An 18,921-nucleotide genomic window follows, 5' to 3' on the forward strand; every position below is an offset into this window, starting at 1 on the left:
ATGCATGATGGGAAAGGACACCTTGTATTATAAAAAGGAAAAAAGAAACAATTCTAATTTTGATCCTGTTACCATATTACATCATAAATATTAAAAATAAATATACTTAAAAAAAAAATGAATTCCCCAAATAATTTCGTGTAAGAACAAAACAAACAAAAGTTTAGAAGCAACAACAGCAATAGAAAAGTTAAGCAGAAAAATAAAAGGAAAAAGGAGAAATCAAAGTACTGCATTTATTATGTACAGCAGTAATGTGAAAATAATTGAGAAGGGGAATGTTCTGGAACAAATGTATTTGTTACGGTGGAATTTTGATAAAAATCTCTTCTGATTCTCTAGCTTTAATTCTCTCATTCTCTATTCCTCCCTCTCTCTCTCTCCTCCTGCTTTCTCTCTCTCTCTCTGTCGTTCTCTTTAATCAATCCACCTGTTCTGGTAATCCCTTCAGTTGACTTTATAACAGTCTGATCTCTCTATATGTGGAGAGATAGAGAAAAAAAAAAAAAGAAACCCAAACAAAATCTTACGTTGACATGAAAAATAAAACAGCTCTTGTCACTACCAGATAAATACATCATCATCATCATCATCATCACCATCACCACTACCACCACCACCATCTTCTTCTTCATCATCATCACCATCACCACCACCACCATCACCACCACCACCACCATCATCATCACCACCACCACCATCATCACCACCACCACCATTATCATCATCACCACCACCACCATCATCATCACCACCACATCATCATCACCATCACCACCACCACCATCACCACCACCACCACTATCATCATCATCACCACCACCACCATCATCACCACCACCACCATTATCATCATCACCACCACCACCATTATCATCATCACCACCACCACCATTATCATCATCACCACCACCACCATCATCATCATCACCACCACCATCATCACCCCCCCCACCATCATCATCACCACCATCATCATCACCACCACCACCACCATCATTATCATCATCACCACCATCATCATCATCACCATCATCACCATCATCATCAGCATCGTCGTCATCGTCGTCACCACCACCACCACCACCATCATCATCAGTAACAACAGCAGAAGTGGCAGTAACAGCAGCACTTAGCATCCATGTTTCATGCTGGTATGGGTTGGACATTTCTCCACTGTCTTCACTCTCTTTTTGATACACCTTGATGACCTTGACTTTCATCTCTCTGTGTAGAATGTCATCCACTGATTACCGCAATGAATATCTGGGCAGTTGCGGTGGTCAGATATAATACATCCATCTTCAAATAGACTAAGGAGAAAATATCAACACTGGATAGAAGGACGAGAAAGTTGATGATTTGCATGGGGAGACTTCTTAACTGTTCCCAACTTCTGCAGAATAGGTGACAGCAGGCAGCCCTGACGGACCGAACATGTGATACTAAACGGTTCTGATAAGTGGCCATAAGGTGGCTAGCTGGCAGAAACGTTAACACGCTGGGCGAAATGCTTAGAGGTATTTCGTCTGCGTTACGTTATGAGTTCAAATACCGCCGAGGTCGACTTTGCCTTTCATCCTTTTGGGGTCGATAAGTTAAGTACCAGTTACGCACTGGGGTCGATGTAATCGACTTAATACCTATGTCTGTCCTTGTTTGTCCCCTCTGGGATTAGCCCCTTGTGGGTAATAAAGAAATAGGTTCTGATAAGTGGCCATTTACTTTGACCACTGAGCAGGTGCCACTGTGCATGGCAGCAATCCAGCCTCTGAAAATGGGTCCAAAACTGGCTGCTTTGAGGACAGCTTCCAAGTAGCGATGGTCTATACTATTGAAAGCTTTTGACTGATATAAATTGATCAAGGCCCATCGAAGCCAGCTTTAGTCCCAGCCCTCTCTATGATGTATCGCATAAGGTGGAGGTTGTCATGGATATACCTGCTCAGGATTGCACACATTTGTGCCTATCTGACCAGACTACCAACGGCAAGCAATAATGATAATGATCCTTTCTACTGGAAGCACAAGGCCTCAAATTTGGGGAAAGGATTAAGTCAATTACATCAACCACATTGTATAACTGGTACCCTATTTAATCAAACCTGAAAGGATGAAAGGCAAAATTGACCTTGGCAGAATTTGAACTCAGAATGTAGCAATGGGTGAAATACCGCTAAGCATTTTGTCTAGCGTGCTAACGATTCTGCCAGCTTGCCACCTTAACCCTTTAGTATTTAAACCGGCCATATCCGGCCAAAATAGCTAATCTGTTTTATGTTCAAACTGACCAGATCCAGCCTCTCACACCTACCCTACAATGTTATTCTACATGAAGTAATTACACCATCAAGATCTTGAAGATATGAGATAATGCATGATTAATTCAAATCAATGGGAATCAATAGGCATTATGTTTGATAGAATAATCTAAACACTAAAGGGTTAAATAATAATGATAATAGTTTCAAATTTAGGTACCATGCCAGCAACTTTAGGGGTAGGAGTTTGTTGATTAAGTTTACCCTGGTACTTGAATGATATTTTATTTTAGTGATCCAGTGGGGATGAAAGACAAGGTTAAACTATGTTGGATTTGATCTCAGAACATAAAGAGCTGGAAGAAAAACTGTTAAAGCATTGTCTTTTAAAAAATTTTTTGGATGCTATAACACTTCTGCTAATCCACTACCATAGCAATGTGATGGTTCCAAATTTTGGTCCAAAACTAATAATTTTAAGGGAAGTGGGGGTTAGTCAATTACATCGACACCACTACTTGATATTTTATTTTTAGTGATCCTTAAAGGATGAAAGGCAAATTTGGCTTCAATGGGATTTGAACTCACAACATTTATTAATGCTTCATTATTGCTATTATTGATCTCACTTGAAGTAAATTTTCCCACTGTCTCTTGTTAGTTGTTTTCATCTTTGTACTATCCCCAAGGTTTTGGACCCTTATGGCCAATAAAAATAATCACCGTCTTTATTATTAATACAATTTTCTATCATCACCATCATCATCATTATTATTATTATTATTATTGTCATTGTTATTAAATTTCTTGAAAATTTTGTTAGCCAATCAATGGAATTTGTAAAATTTCCAATGCAGTTCCGTGTTCCAATATCTAAATAAAGATATTGATTAAATTATATATTCTCCAAAATATCTCTCTGTGTCTGAATGTGTTATTAATATAGACCATAAGCTGCTCTATATTCATTATCTACAACCAGCATAGCTTTCGACCAGATTTCTACAGACAAAAACTTTTAACGCTATGCCTTCTACCACTAACTTATCCAACCAAGGAGAGCTATAATCTGTTTTAATGGAAAACAGATTAAGCAGTATTCTAAACATATCTGGTGAGGTTTCGGTTTTAGGTACATCTGTTGTTATCCTCACCATATCCTAAGTCAATATATCTGACCAACAGATGTGTGAAAAAAAAGTTGGGATGGTTACAGTTGGAGCAGATTTGACCATTGGACTATTAAATCGTGGCTGTATAACAAGGAGGATCAAATTGGATAATGTACTCTGAAATACATTTTGGTACTCCGTCAGTTTGGTTATGATGATGAGTGTTTCATTTGATCCAATCGATGGAACAGCCTCCTATTAATTAACGCTAAAGTAGCTGAGCATGACTCAGAGCTATGGATACCTATTTCTTTACTACCCACAAGGGGCTAAACACAGAGAGGTGTTTTTTTTCTAATATTTTATATTATATTGTGTGGAATTTGATTTAGTATTTCTAAATTGAATTCTTTTTCCTTGTAAGTTTGGATTTTATTCCCTCAAATAATAATAATTATATATATATATATATATATATATATGTGTGTGTGTGTGTGTGTGTGTGTGTGTGTGTGTGTGGTGTGTGTGTGTGTGTGTATGCTTGTGTGTCTGTGTTTGTCCCCCCAACATCGCTTGACAATCGATGCTGGTGTGTTTACATCCCTGTAATTAGCAGTTTGGCAAATAACACCAATAGAATATGTACTAGGCTCACAAAGAATAAGTCCCGGGGTCATCTGGCTCAGCTAAAGACAATACTCCAGCATGGTCACAGTAAAAATGACTGAAAAAAAAATAAAAGAATAAATGGTTGGATGAATTATAAACTTAGCTAGAATGTCTTTGTTTATTGATCTGGTCAATCATGACTGACCTGTGGCTAAAAAAAGAACAAAATTTATGGCCAAAAACCAAAGTTAAAAATCACTATTGTTCTTGCTGTATGTAATCTGCATTCTAGGTGGGTGTAATGACTAAAATAGTTACTACTAGCAGTATCGCCCGGCGTTGCTCAGGTTTGTAAGGGAAATAACTATAAAGCATTTTTAGAGAGTTATAGCCAAAAAATAGCAAAAAAATAGAAAAAAAATGATGGTAAATTTTTTTTGAGAGTAAAAAAAGGTTGAGTTGCGTCCCCTAGACAGTCTGTGGTTTATTTTTTTTGATTCTCGACCCCATGTCGAATTTATCGATTTTTTTCAGAACTGGGGGAACTTTTCAAAATTTTCGCTGCGTTAGTTTTGAATTATGACATTGGGCTATGTGTGTGTCAAGTTTCATCAGAATCGGTTGAAAGCCGTGGTCAGAGTGAGGGTACAAGCAAACAGACACACAGAAACACGCACAGACAAACTGCCGTTTATATAGAGAGAGATATAGTTAGTAGATACTAGTTTGAATTATAGTGTCCAGCACGCTTTATTATAAACACCTATTACCATTTATCATGGGTGTTTGTTTCCCCCAAAACACTATATTTAATGTATCAGTGATAAATGAATAAAATGTAAGGGGAAAAAAGACAAGTTTCATTTCAAGACCTCAAGTTATCCTCCCTAACACATCCAAACAGCTTTTGAACATACATCATCATATTGTTTCATGGTTGGAATGATATAATTTAGAAGGTGCAGGAATGGCTGTGTGATAAGTAGCTTGCTTACCAACCACATGGTTCCGGGTTCAGTCCCACTGTGTGGCACCTTGGGCAAGTGTCTTCTACTATAGCCTCTAGCCGACCAAAGCCTTGTGAGTGGATTTGGTAGATGGAAACTGAAAGAAGCCCGTCGTATATATGCATATATATATGTATATATGTATATTATATATACATATATATATATGCATATATACGACGGGCTTCTTTCAGTTTCCATCTACCAAATCCACTCACAAGGCTTTGGTCGGGAGAGTTTACGAAAAAACAAAAGACGAAGACAGGTGGTGTACAAAACAAACAGATGTATTAGTATAACGCTCAGGAATAAAAAAGTCTTTTACGTTTCGAGCCTACGCTCTTCTACAGAAAGGGACACAGAAAAACAAGGAGAGAAAAACAATATATATACATATATATATATATATATATATATATATATATATATTATATATATATATATGTATATATACATGTATATATATATGTGTGTGTTTGTGTGTGTATGTATATATTTGTGTGTCTATGTTTGTCCCCCAAACATCGCTTGACAACCGATGCTTGTGTGTTTACGTTCCCGTCACTTAGCAGTTCAGCAAAAGAGACCGATAGAATAAGTACTAGGCTTACAAAGAATAAGTCCTGGGGTCGATTTGCTCGACTAAAGGCAGTGCTCCAGCATGGCCACAGTCAAATGACTGAAACAAATAAAAGAATAAAAGAAAATCAAATTTAATAATATATCTTTCATCTTCTTTCTTGTTTCAGTTATTTGACTGTGGCCATGCTGGGGCACAACCTTGCAGAATTTTTAGTCGAATGAATCAAACCCAGTACTTATTTTTTTTTTAAAGCCTGGTGCTTACCCTATTGTTGAACTGTTAAGTTGCAGGGATGTAAGCCCACCAACACAGGTTGTCAAGCAGTAATGAAGGACAAACACAAACACAGACACACACCCCTATATATATATCCTTTTCTATTTTAGGCACAAGTCTCAAAATTTTTGGGGAGGAGGCCAATTATTAGATCGACCGCAGCACACAACTGGTACTTAATTTATGGACCCTGAAAGGATGAAAGGCAAAGTTGACTATGGCAGAATTTGAACTCAGAACGTAAAGACAGATGAAACATATATATATATATATATATAATATATATATATATATATATATGTATATATACATGTATATATATATGTGTGTGTTTGTGTGTGTATGTATATATTTGTGTGTCTATGTTTGTCCCCCAAACATCGCTTGACAACCGATGCTTGTGTGTTTACGTTCCCGTCACTTAGCAGTTCAGCAAAAGAGACCGATAGAATAAGTACTAGGCTTACAAAGAATAAGTCCTGGGGTCGATTTGCCTCGACTAAAGGCAGTGCTCCAGCATGGCCACAGTCAAATGACTGAAACAAATAAAAGAATAAAAGAAAATCAAATTTAATAATATATCTTTCATCTTCTTTCTTGTTTCAGTTATTTGACTGTGGCCATGCTGGGGCACAACCTTGCAGAATTTTTAGTCGAATGAATCAAACCCAGTACTTATTTTTTTTTTAAAGCCTGGTGCTTACCCTATTGTTGAACTGTTAAGTTGCAGGGATGTAAGCCCACCAACACAGGTTGTCAAGCAGTAATGAAGGACAAACACAAACACAGACACACACCCCTATATATATATCCTTTTCTATTTTAGGCACAAGTCTCAAAATTTTTGGGGAGGAGGCCAATTAATTAGATCGACCGCAGCACACAACTGGTACTTAATTTATGGACCCTGAAAGGATGAAAGGCAAAGTTGACTATGGCAGAATTTGAACTCAGAACGTAAAGACAGATGAAACATATATATATATATATATATATATATATATATATATCATCATCATCATTGTTTAATGTCCACTTTCCATGCTGGCATAGGTTGCATGGTTTGACTGAGGACAGGCAAGCTGGGAGGTCTGCACCAGGCGCCAATCTGTCTAACGGGTGTTAGACAGGTGGAGTTTGAAAAGGTGCTCAGAGTTATTGTTAGTAAGATGGTTAATAATTTTATGGGTGTCTGCCAAGTCAGCTGCCAGACGTCGGAGTTTCAATGTATCCATGCCCAGGGAAGTAAGGCGTTCAGAATTAGGCAAATGCCTGATGGAGGGTATTCTCTTGGTTGCACGTCACTGAACGGTTTCAATATTAGAAATCTTTTTTTGGAAACCCCCCAAATTAAAGGATGAATCTAATTCAACCTTTTTACACACACACACACACACACACACACATATGCACAAAGGGGTGCTGAAAGGCTCCTGGCTTTGGGAAAAGAAAATACAGGAGCATCAGCTAATTATGACTTTATTCAGCATATTCCCCTCTCAGATTCACACATGTATTGCAGCAGTCCTTCAGTTTTTCTAGGCCCTGTAGAAGAACTCAGAAGGTTGGTCCTCCAACCAGGTCTTTTGTGAGACCCTTAAAGCCAGGAACTTTTCACCACACCCTTGTATGTGGTGGTGGAAGATTGTCGGAAATGAGAGTTGGGTTAAAATGACTTGGAATGTTTAGTTAGATTGCTTTATATTCTGAGGTAGTTATTTTCAGCAGAGTGGACTGGAGCAACATGAAGTGGAGTACCCTGCCCAAGGATACAATGCACCATCTGGTTCAGGAAACAGGTTCATTTAAACTAGTGGTTCCCAACCATTTTTTGCCTACGGGCCCCTTTTGATTCCTGGAAGAAAGTGACAATTGAGAAACTGGCAATTAGCAATGGTTGTTACTAGTGGCATCGGTAAAACACTCCGGAGACAGTAAATGAATTTCCATCACTAATTGCCAATTTCTCAATTGTCCCTTTCTTCTAGCTGTTCATTCCTCCTGTCATTCCTCCCTTCATTCCTCCTATCGTGTTCACAAAGTGCCTCAACTCATCCTGGTACTAACTTCTCTTAGCTTAGCATCCTCTGTTTCTTTCCAACACTACACTTTACTCTCCCCCTACTTCACCTTCCATGCCTCTCCTACTAACGGCATTACCCTGTTGACTCTCTGTGCTATGAAACAAACTGTCTCACCACCACCAACCACCACCACCACCACCACCACTCCTACCACTACCATTGCTGCTGCTGTTGTCACCAGCACTGCTGCTACTACTTCAACCCCCACTACTGCTACCCCACCACCACCAGCAACTCCACCACCACCAGCAACTCCACCACCACCACCACCACCACCACCACCGCCTCCACTACCACTTCCACCATCACTGCTGCTGCTGCTTCCACTGTCCCTCACTTTTCAAAAGAGAATCTGCCCTCCCCTCCTCCCCCGCAGTAATAAAGGTCATACCATTTATTAAACAATTAATTCATTGAAGACATCAGCTGCTGCTTTAAAATACAGCTTACCATAATGATTCTATATTCTTACATATAGAGAAACAGTCAAACACTAGCAGCACAACAACAACAACAACAACAACAACAGCAGCAAAAACGAGGCAGTTTATGGCTGAACTGATTCTTCATATAGCATTGGAAGTTTTTCATGAAAGACGGTTCTTCTTCATTCAAAGAATTACTGCAAGACTTTTGTTATTTCATGTTGTTGAGTGTGTTCACTCTTTGCAGTATTAAAATTAAAATGAACAGATGTTCTTTGACAAAGAATCTGCAGTGTCTGCTTTCCATTAGTTCAAAGATAAGCCAAGCCAAGCCAAGCCAAACCAAACCAAACCAAACCAAACCAAACAACCAAACCAAAACCAAAACCAAACCAAAACCAAACCAAGCCAAAAGCCGAGCCATAGCTTAACAGAAGCATAGCTGGGAGAGAGAAAGAAAAGATAGATAGAATGAGGGAGAGAGAGAGAGAGAGAGAGAAAGAGGGAGATAGATAGAATGAGGGAGAGAGAAGGGGAGAAATTGAGACAAAGAGAGAGCGGGGGGGGAGAAATAGAGACAAAGAGGGAGATTAAGAGAGATCAATGGATTAATGAATGTTCTGTTGCTTTTCTCATCTTGGTCAATGATGCACTGAAAACATTTCAATGGTCCCTTTTGAAGACATACAAATTTAGAACAATATTACTCTGGATAGATTAATAAGTTTATTGCTCTCCTTGCTCTCTCTTCCTCTTTACCTGCATCTTTGTCTCTCTCTCTTTCTCTCTCTCTCTCTCTTTCTCTCTCTCTCCCTTTCTCTCTCTCTCTCTTTCTCTCTCTCTACCATTCCCTCTGCTTGCATCTTTGTCTCTCTCTCTCTTTCCCTCTCAGCTGCTTTCTCTCTCTCGCCCTCTCTCCCTCTCTGCAGCCTTCTCTCTCTCCCCTATCCCTCTCTCCAGCTCTCTCTTTAGTTCACATTTTGTATTATAAAACTGAAATTATTATATTCTCTTTCAATTTACAACAACAACAGCAACAGCAGCAGCAGCAGCAGCTTACTGATTCTATTAGAGAACCAGACCAGAGTTGAGTAGATCAAATAATAAAAACCTATTATCGTACTATTAGTCTGTTAGCGTTTCTACCAGTACGATGACTAGATATAAAAGACCCTGCAAGTGAATGACAGGGACCTCTATGGGAGTCACCCCCATCTGCTTGAAATAGCAGATAAAATCTACCTCAGATTACAGCCTAGCATCTTCAATATGATATATTGTTTGTTGCTAACATCATAGAACAAATTTATAAATTTTTAAAGGAACATGAAATAATTCTTTTTTGGAACAGTGGATCTTGAAGCACATAAGGCTATAAATACTAACATGTAGATGTCAGGCTGAAAGACCCTTTTCGATAGAAAAAGTCAACTTTTCTGAAATAAGCCCGTTGTAGAAGGACATGAACTCTGTAAGGGTTTTGTGAAACTTGATGTAGGATGGAAACCGAATCAAACTGCTTTAAACAATATATATAACTCCTACAAAATGAGCTGAGTACCCTTTTCTTTCATTTGTCCACCTACTCAATATATTTATATATATATATATATATATTATATATAATATATAGATATATATATATATATATATATATATATATATATATATATCATCATCATCATCATTGTTTGACCGTGGTCGAGACAATGGAATTTACCATGCTACGCCAGACTTCACGGTCCATCATGGCATTACGGAGGTCCTGTTGCGGATGCCTGTATCCCTGGAGATTACATCAGGGTAGGAGAGTGTGGCGCCCTCTGGTATCGCGAGTAGATGGCTTCCAGAGGAGAAGAGTAGAAATTACCTCTTTTTCAGCTCTACCACAATGTCCAGCAAACTGGACTCTCTTACCTTTCACAAGAGATGACACAGGTGGTAGTTTCCCATATATTTGCATTTTGGTTGGATGGCGCTTCCACGAGAGATTTTGAGCTCTCATAAGGAGGCGAGTGTAGGTTCCATCCAACTGCCTCTCAAGCTTCTTTGATAACGTCCAGGTTTCTGAGCCATATAGTAGAATTGGTTCGACTGTGGCTTTGAAGATTTCAAGTTTGAAGTCTCTACTTAGATTTGATGACCAGATCTTATGCATGTCATATATATATATATATATATTGGTAACATCAACATTTTTTTCTCTGCCCCAAGGCACAATCCTAACACACCAGCTGAGTTCAATTCATCTAAGTCGAAAGACGCCTGTTGTGATGGCCTGTTTTATTATTATTATTATTATTATTGTTTTTTCGTCTTATTTTTGTATTCATATTCGTGTAACATTGTCCGTTTTTCCGTCCTTGTTTCATATACATTCGAAACTTTTTTCCATGGAATCTAATGCGCTTAGCTTAGTTTTTCCTTGGGACTGGCCAGATTGGAGCAATCTCAAGATTAATCAGCTGAAATTGCGAGGATGATCCGGTTCTTGACTGAAGATTGAAGGCTTCAAATGACCCGTCCGTGTTTTTTGTATCATCTTCTGAATGTTTTGCGTTCTTGTCCCATTTTGTATTTTTATATATATATATATATATATATCAAACATAAATTAAAAACAGAACACAAAGGATATCATGGTACACATGTTTCAAGCTTTATAAACAATCTGTTATTACATCAGTATATCTCTTATGATAAAAGATGGTTTAAAGCTCTCTTCAGCCACAAACATTGTTAGTCCAAAGATTATATCACAAAATAAAAAGTACCTGTAGTATTACCCATTATAATAGGTTTATAGTATCTCCTTATATTTGTATAAAGGTTCGTTGGATTTCAAAAATCTGCCCATACTGTACCACTATTCAGCATAGAGTGAATGTTAAATAGATTGGATTGAGTTTATATTTAATTAGTATGTATAAGATAGAAAGAAAAAATAAAAGTTAAAAAATAAAGTACGAAATAAAAGTAATAGAAGTAAAAGACAATAAAATTTAGCAAAATTGGAATAAAATAACAAAAGAAAAAGAAATAAAAAGAAATAAAAACAGTAGAATAAGAGATAAAGAGATAAGATACTATAGAGCTGAGAACAGGATTTTGGCTTTGATGAGATGGTAGTGGTCATAAATAATTTCTTAGTTTGACCACTCGTTGAATTATAGATTCCCCGGTCTGGAAATCGAACTCACTACCTCATGATTGTAAGCCCGATGCTCTAAACAATGAGCCACCTCCAAAGCTACAAGATAATGCATGATTAATGTGAATAAATAAGCATTACATTTGACAGAATAATCTAAGTGCTAAGGGTTAATTGATAAACAGGTTTAACATCATCACTTAGACCTTAGTTTTTTTTTTTTTTTTTTTTTAACAAGTACAGTGTACTCTGCGGCAAGCATGAGGGCCAGGTTTCTAGTTTGAGAACCGGCTCGGGACCTTTTACAGGGTATCCAGCGCTGGACAACTACAGTATTCACAATAATGGCAACAGCCACAACAACAACAACAACAACCATAACAACCACCGTTCCACAACAATCATACCACCACCACCACCACCACCACCACCACCACCACCACCACCACCACCACACCACCACAACCACCACCACTACCACTACCATCACGTAAACAAGGACACCACCACAACATCCAAAACAAAACCACCACTGCAACCATCACAAGAACAAAAAAAAAACCACACCCTCACAACAACAACAACAACAAAAAGAACAACCATATCATCACTACAATGATGCTACCACCACCACCACCACTGCCACCACCACCGCCACCACCACCATCGCCACTGCCACCACCACCATCGCCACTGCCACCACCACCACCATCGCCACCACAGCAATGACAACAAGCAGCCATGTCTTTCATCTTAATGAGGAGGTAGATAATAGGTTTTATCTGATCAAGTTGATATTGGGTGAGGGAGATCCATAGAGTAGGGTGGGGTTTCGGTGGTGGTTGGCAGGGTTAGGGTTAGGGTTAGGGTTGTGGTTGTTTGAGAGATATTGAGAACCATATGTAACTAAATACTGCAGTATTGTGTCTGTCATTTTATATTTAAAGTGTGATATGGTGGGTGGGTGGGGGTGGCGAACAGAGAGGGAGGGGAGTATATAGAGGGTGTGGTGTGGTGGGGGAGAGAGAAAGAATGTGTATAGAGAGTGTGGTAAAGAAAGAGGGGAGAGACAGAGACAGAGAGTATACAGTGAGATGTACTAGAGAGACAGAGAGAAAGAGAGAAAGAGAGACAAAGTGAGGGAGAGAGATACAAAGAAGGAGAGATAGACAAAGAGAGAAGGAGAGAGTGACAGAGAGAGAGAGAGAGAGAGAGAAAGAGAAAGAGAGAGACAAAGAGGGAAAGAAGAACAGAGGAGCCAAGCAGGGGAGTATCCAGAGGGTGATGCAATAGGGGAGAGAGAGAGGGGGAGAGAGAGACAAGGAGAGAGGAGAGAGAGAGAGAGAAAGAGACAGAGACAGAGACAATGAGAAAGAGAGAGAGAGAGAGAGACAAAGAGGGAAAAGAGGAACAGAGAGAGAGAAAGAGAGAGAGAGAGAGAGAGAGAGAGAAATACCAAATGGAAAAATAGATTTAAAAAGAAAAACATATATACATCTAAAAAAGCTCCTTTAAAAAAAATGATGGTAAGATAAAAAAAAAACAAACAACAATAAACAAATGATAAAAAAAGATGGCTGCCATCCCCTACCCCACCCCCTGCTGGAACTAGATTGATGATGCTGGAAGTAATAATATATGATATGCTGATGGAGTAAACTGTTGCGTCAGTATGATGAGTGACACACAATGGGGATGCGTGCTTGGTAACGATGATTGAATAACATCCATCTATTCATTACTCATTAACTAAATACTGTTCATTAGTGATGGGTGGTGGTGGTAGAGAAGACGGTGGAGAGCCAATTAATCTATATGGCATTCTTAATGAAAGACATGACTGGGTTTTTGTTGTTGTTGTTGTTTTTGTTATATTTGTTGTTTAGTCCCCCCCCCCCCCCGAGTTGACCCTAGTCCAGCAAAACCTCTGACCACAGATATTCCGGCAGTGAATCACTGAGATAGGCACGGGCATGGCTGTGTGGTAAGAAGCTTGCTTCCCCGACAAAATGGTTCCAGGTTCAGTCCTACTGTGTGGCACCATGGGCCTTCAACTATAGCCTTGGCCAGACTAAAGCCTTGTGAGTGGATTTGGTAGGCGGAAGCTGAAAGAAGCCTGTCATATATACATGTGTGTGTTTTTGTCCCCCACCCCCCGCACTGCTTGACAGCCAGAGTTAGTTTGTTTATGTCCCTATAACTTAGCAGTGCAGCAAAAGAACCGATAGAATAAGAGTACCAAGTAAAAGATAAAGGATAAAAGGACATAATTGATTTCAAGACTTCCTGAACCTTTTAACTTTGAAATCAAACTTCATGGTTCCAGGTTCAGTCCCACTGTGTGGCACCATGGGCCTTCAACTATAGCCTTGGCCAGACTGGAGTTAGGTGACGTCAGCAACTGGTTTTTGTAAAAATTCACCTAACTCCAGACTAATCATAACCGAACTTCAACAACTACAACAAAATGACCCTTTAAGAGAACCAGTCAACAGGAACAACTTATGACTGTCTCCACAGGGAAACCAGCCAAGCAGAACGACAAGCTTGACCACTGAAAAAATTATAAATTATAATTATAATTATAATTATAAAATATTATAAATACATCTGATCCCAAAACATACCACTACAAGCAAAAGCGTCTACTAGAAGAGAATCAGAGAAACTGTAAACCAAATTCCTTTTCTTCACTATTTTCATTTCTCCCTTGTATTTTTCAGTATGACTTGTCGACCACCACAAAAATTAATGAACTTTGTACATTCAAACAAATTGATATACAGTTTTATTAGTACTGACTGCATTGAACACTTAAACTTACACTTGTCCTCCTAATTCACAATGTTAAATTTATCTGTTTTGAACATGTCAATTTATCAGCATTGAAACATTTTAGTTTGTCAACATTGAAACATTTTGTCAACATTGAAACTTTTAAAAATGTTTTTCTAATTCATAACTTTAAACTTTTACTCTCTTTTTTTTTACTTGTTTCAGTCACTTGACTGCGGCCATGCTGGAGCACCGCCTTTAGTCGAGGAAATCGACCCCGGGACTTCTTCTTTTTTTTTTTTTGTAAGCCCAGTACTTATTCTATTGGACTGAACCTGGAACCGTGTGGTTGGTAAACAAGCTACTTACCACACAGCCACTCCTGTGCCTATCGATAAACAAAAAATATTGTTGAAACTAGTTTGGTATATATGTAAATAAATGTATTTTAAATATTTACAAGATTTTGAAATTTAGATGCATTTTCAACAATGTATTTTCCTATATATACATACATTTTCTGTGTACCTTTCTGTAGAAGAGCGTAGGCTCGAAACGTAAAAGTTGTTTTCTATTCCTGAGCGTTATACTAATACATCTGTTTGTTTTTAAGACCACCTGTCTTCGTCTTTTGTTTTTTTCGTAAACTTTCCCTATATATATATATATATATATATAGGCGCAGGAGTGGCTGTGTGGTAAGTAGCTTGCTAACCAAACACATGGTTCCGGGTTCAGTCCCACTGCGTGGCATCTTGGGCAAGTGTCTTCTGCTATAGCCCCGGGCCGACCAATGCCTTGTGAGTGGATTTGGTAGACGGAAACTGAAAGAAGCCTGTCGTATATATGTATATATATATATATGTATGTGTGTGTGTATGTGTTTGTGTGTCTGTGTTTGTCCCCTAGCATTGCTTGACAACCGATGCTGGTGTGTTTACGTCCCCGTGACTTAGCGGTTCGGCAAAAGAGACCGATAGAATAAGTACTGGGCTTACAAAGAATAAATCCCGGGGTCGATTTGCTCGATTAAAGGCAGTGCTCCAGCATGGCCGCAGTCAAATGACTGAAACAAGTAAAAAAAAAAAGAAAAAAGATATATACAGAGAAAGAAAAAGAGAGGCAGACAGATAGAGAAACAGATAGATATGCAAAGAGATAGATAGAGAGAGGTAGATATATAGACAAACAGTCAGATATATATATATGTGTGTGTATAGATAGATAGATATGCATAAATATCGCTGTTATTATGCAAAAGTGGTGTCATAAGTCCAAAACGTCGCTTTTTCAGAAAACGAATAAAAACAGTTTCACCATTCCAGTTCTTTTTCCATTAGCAACAGTTTCAGCTTAACAAATAAATACTTTGCTGGGTGCATAAAATTGTAAACTCCATGCATGTATGATATTTTCAGTCAAAAATATTATTGCAAAACTGTTGTTATGTAAGACTTACTACATTTTGGGAAAATGCTAAACCATTGTACTACATCATCATCATCATCATTGTTTAACGTCCGTTCTCCATGCTAGCATGGGTTGGACGGTTCGACCGGGGATCTGGGAAGCCAGAAGGCTGCACCAGGCTCCGGTCTTATCTGGCAATGTTTCTACAGCTGGATGCCCTTCCTAACGCCAACCACTCCGTGAGTGTAGTGGGTGCTTTTTACGTGCCACCTGCACAGGTGCCAGGCGAGGCTGGCAACGGCCACGGTCGGATTGGTGCATTTTACGTGCCACCGGCACGGAAGCCAGTGGAGGCGGCGCTGGCATCGGCCACGAGTCGGATAGTGCTTTTTACGTACCACCAGTCCAGGGGTCCTGGCTGGTTCAATTCGATTTCGAATTGTACTACACTTTGACAATTTTCATATCTTGACATCTGAAGAAGCTGTGACATCTGAAAATGTGATGGCTTGACCAAAAGAATCGGCTATTCCAAGCAAAATTAATATTGAAAAGAACGCATTTAGCCAAATTTGGACATATGACAGTTTAACATAATACTCTTTTACTTGTTTCAGTCATTTTGACTGTGGCCATGCTGGTGGATTGCCTTTTAGTTGAAGAAATCGACCCCTGGATTTATTCTTTGTAAGCCTGGTACTTATTCTATTAGTCTCTTTTGCCAAACCGCTAAGTCACAAGGACATAAACACACCAAGATTGGTTGTCAAGTGACGGTGTAGGGACAAACACAGACACAAACACACAAATATATATATATGTATATATACGACAGGCTTCTTTCAGTTTCCATCTACCAAATCCACTCACAAGGCTTTGGTTGGCCTAAGGCTATAGTAGAAGACACTTGCCCAAGGTACCATGTAGTGGAACTGAACCTGGAATCATGTGGTTGGGAAGTAAGCTTCTTACCAGCCAGAATTTGACAGATCATCCTTATCGTTTATTAAGAACGATAATTCACTGCTCCCTTTAGTGACTTTGTTTATTTCTAATGTGAAATAAAGGAAAATAATAAAGAAATGTTCAGTAAAAAGATTAATAGGTTTTTCTTGCAGTAGATAAAATGTTTCTTGAAAAGAAAAATAGTTTTGATTTGAACAGACATTCTTTTTTATTCCTCTACTGATTTAAGTCACTGAACTGTAGCCATGCTGGGACACTCTTTTACTTGTTTCAGTCATTTGACTGTGACCATGATGGAGCACCACCTTTAGTCGAGCAAATCGACTCCAGGACTTATTCTTTGTAAGCCTAGTACTTATTCTATCAGTCTCTTTTGCAGAACCGCTAAGTTACAGGGGCATAAACACACCAGCATCAGTTGTCAAGCGATGTTGGGGGGACAAACACAGACACACAAATATATACACACACATACATATATATATACATATATATGACGGCTTCTTTCAGTTTCTGTCTACCAAATCCACTCACAAAGCTTTGGTCGACCTGAGGCTATAGTAGAAGACACTTGCCCAAGGTGCCATGCAGTGGGACTGAACCCGGAACCATGTGGTTCGTAAACAAGCTACTTACCACACAGCCACTTCTGTGCCTATAAATGTGTGACGCTTACAGCACCTAGGTCTCCCAAGCGGTCACCCATCTAAGTACTAACTAGGCTCGACGTTGCTTAACTTCAGTGATTGGATAAGAACCTGTGCTTTCAATGTGATATGGCCGTAAGCCACTGTCTACAAAAATTGTTAGATCATCATATGATATCCAATACTTATTTCCATCTGGTGTGTATTCTATGATATTTTGGCTAAGTATCATTTACCATTTTTGATGTAAAGGAACTCTATGCTAATGAAATTAAAAAGACATGGGGACTGGTAGATACACATACACATATATCTCTGTAGTGATCTGACTGTTGGAGTTTGTTGGACTCCACTAGCTTGAAGAATTTTAGCTGAATGCACCCCAACTTGAAGAATTTTAGTTGAATGAATCAATCCCAGTACTTTTCCATTTCAAACCTGGTACTTATTCTATTAGTCTCATTTGCTGACCTGCTAAGTTATGGGGATATAAACACACCAACAACAGTTGTCAAGAGGTGATGGAGAACAAACAGACACATACACACACACACGCGCGCGACAGGTTCCTTTCACTTTTCGTTGACAAAATCTACTCACAACACTTTGGTAGGATTGGGGCTATGGTAAAACACACATGCCCAAGGAACCATGCAGTGGGACTGAACCCCAATCCAAGCGGTTGGGAAGCAAACTTTTTATCATACAGCCACACCTGTGCCATGCTTACACCTTTGTTTTATTAAGCAAAAGAAAAAAAAATCTACAAGATTAAAAGACCAATGATAAAGAATAAATTATCGGAAAGAGAAAAAATAATCTCCAGACAACAGATCGAGGTTTAATGATACAAAATAATCACGTAAACCCAAGTATTTAAATAAACTGGACAATGATATATTAGTTTTTAAGCGGATTATTTTTGTATTTCGCAATTTCCTTTCCATTTTTAGATATTTTTTCTTCCTAAAAACTGTGAAGCAAATCAAGGAAACAGAATTCATTCCCAGCTTTGTCTGTATTTCAATTAGACCAACGAAATGTTTTATAAGAATTAATTATCCCCCCAAAAAATGGTGAATAAGATAGAAAGAAAATCCAAACCAAAACTAAATTACAAATTAATTCCTTTGTCTTATCTTTTACCTTTGGTTTTCCTATGGCTATGTTAGGGCACCACTTTGAAGGGTTTAGTCTAAAAAAAAAATTGATCCCAGTTATTATTTTTAAGCCTGGTACATAACCTGGTACATAGTCTATCTTTTGCTAAACAGAAAACTTATCGGGACATAAACAAACCAACACAGGCTGCCAAGCAGTGGTGGGAGCAGGAGCACAAACAAAAATACACATACATATGTACATACACACACACACAGGCATACATAAATATACGCATACATATGAGAGGCTTTCCAAATTCATTCACAAGGTTATGGCTGGCCCAGGGCAATAATATAAAACACATGCCTAAGGTATCCTGCAGTGGAACTGAACCTGAAACTACAGGGATGGGAAGTGAACTTCTAAACCACACAATCAAGCTTGACAATGTGTTTATATATCTATATATGGCTGTGTGGTAAGAATCTTGCTTCCCACTCACACGATTCTG

At 38.6% G+C, this 18,921-nt stretch overlaps 1 protein-coding gene and 1 pseudogene across 1 annotated transcript in view; both read right to left on the minus strand.

Annotated features, from left to right (window-relative positions):
* LOC115217463 (calcium/calmodulin-dependent protein kinase type 1) overlaps nt 1-18,921 on the minus strand; it is a 254,820-nt gene that overhangs the window by 47,539 nt on the left and 188,360 nt on the right. The gene's annotated exons all lie outside the window — the stretch shown is intronic.
* LOC115217730 lies at nt 17,329-17,447 on the minus strand (annotated as a pseudogene).

This window comes from Octopus sinensis, linkage group LG11 (genome assembly GCF_006345805.1).
Source record: "Octopus sinensis linkage group LG11, ASM634580v1, whole genome shotgun sequence".
In the NCBI taxonomy this organism is placed as follows: Eukaryota; Metazoa; Mollusca; class Cephalopoda; order Octopoda; family Octopodidae; genus Octopus; species Octopus sinensis.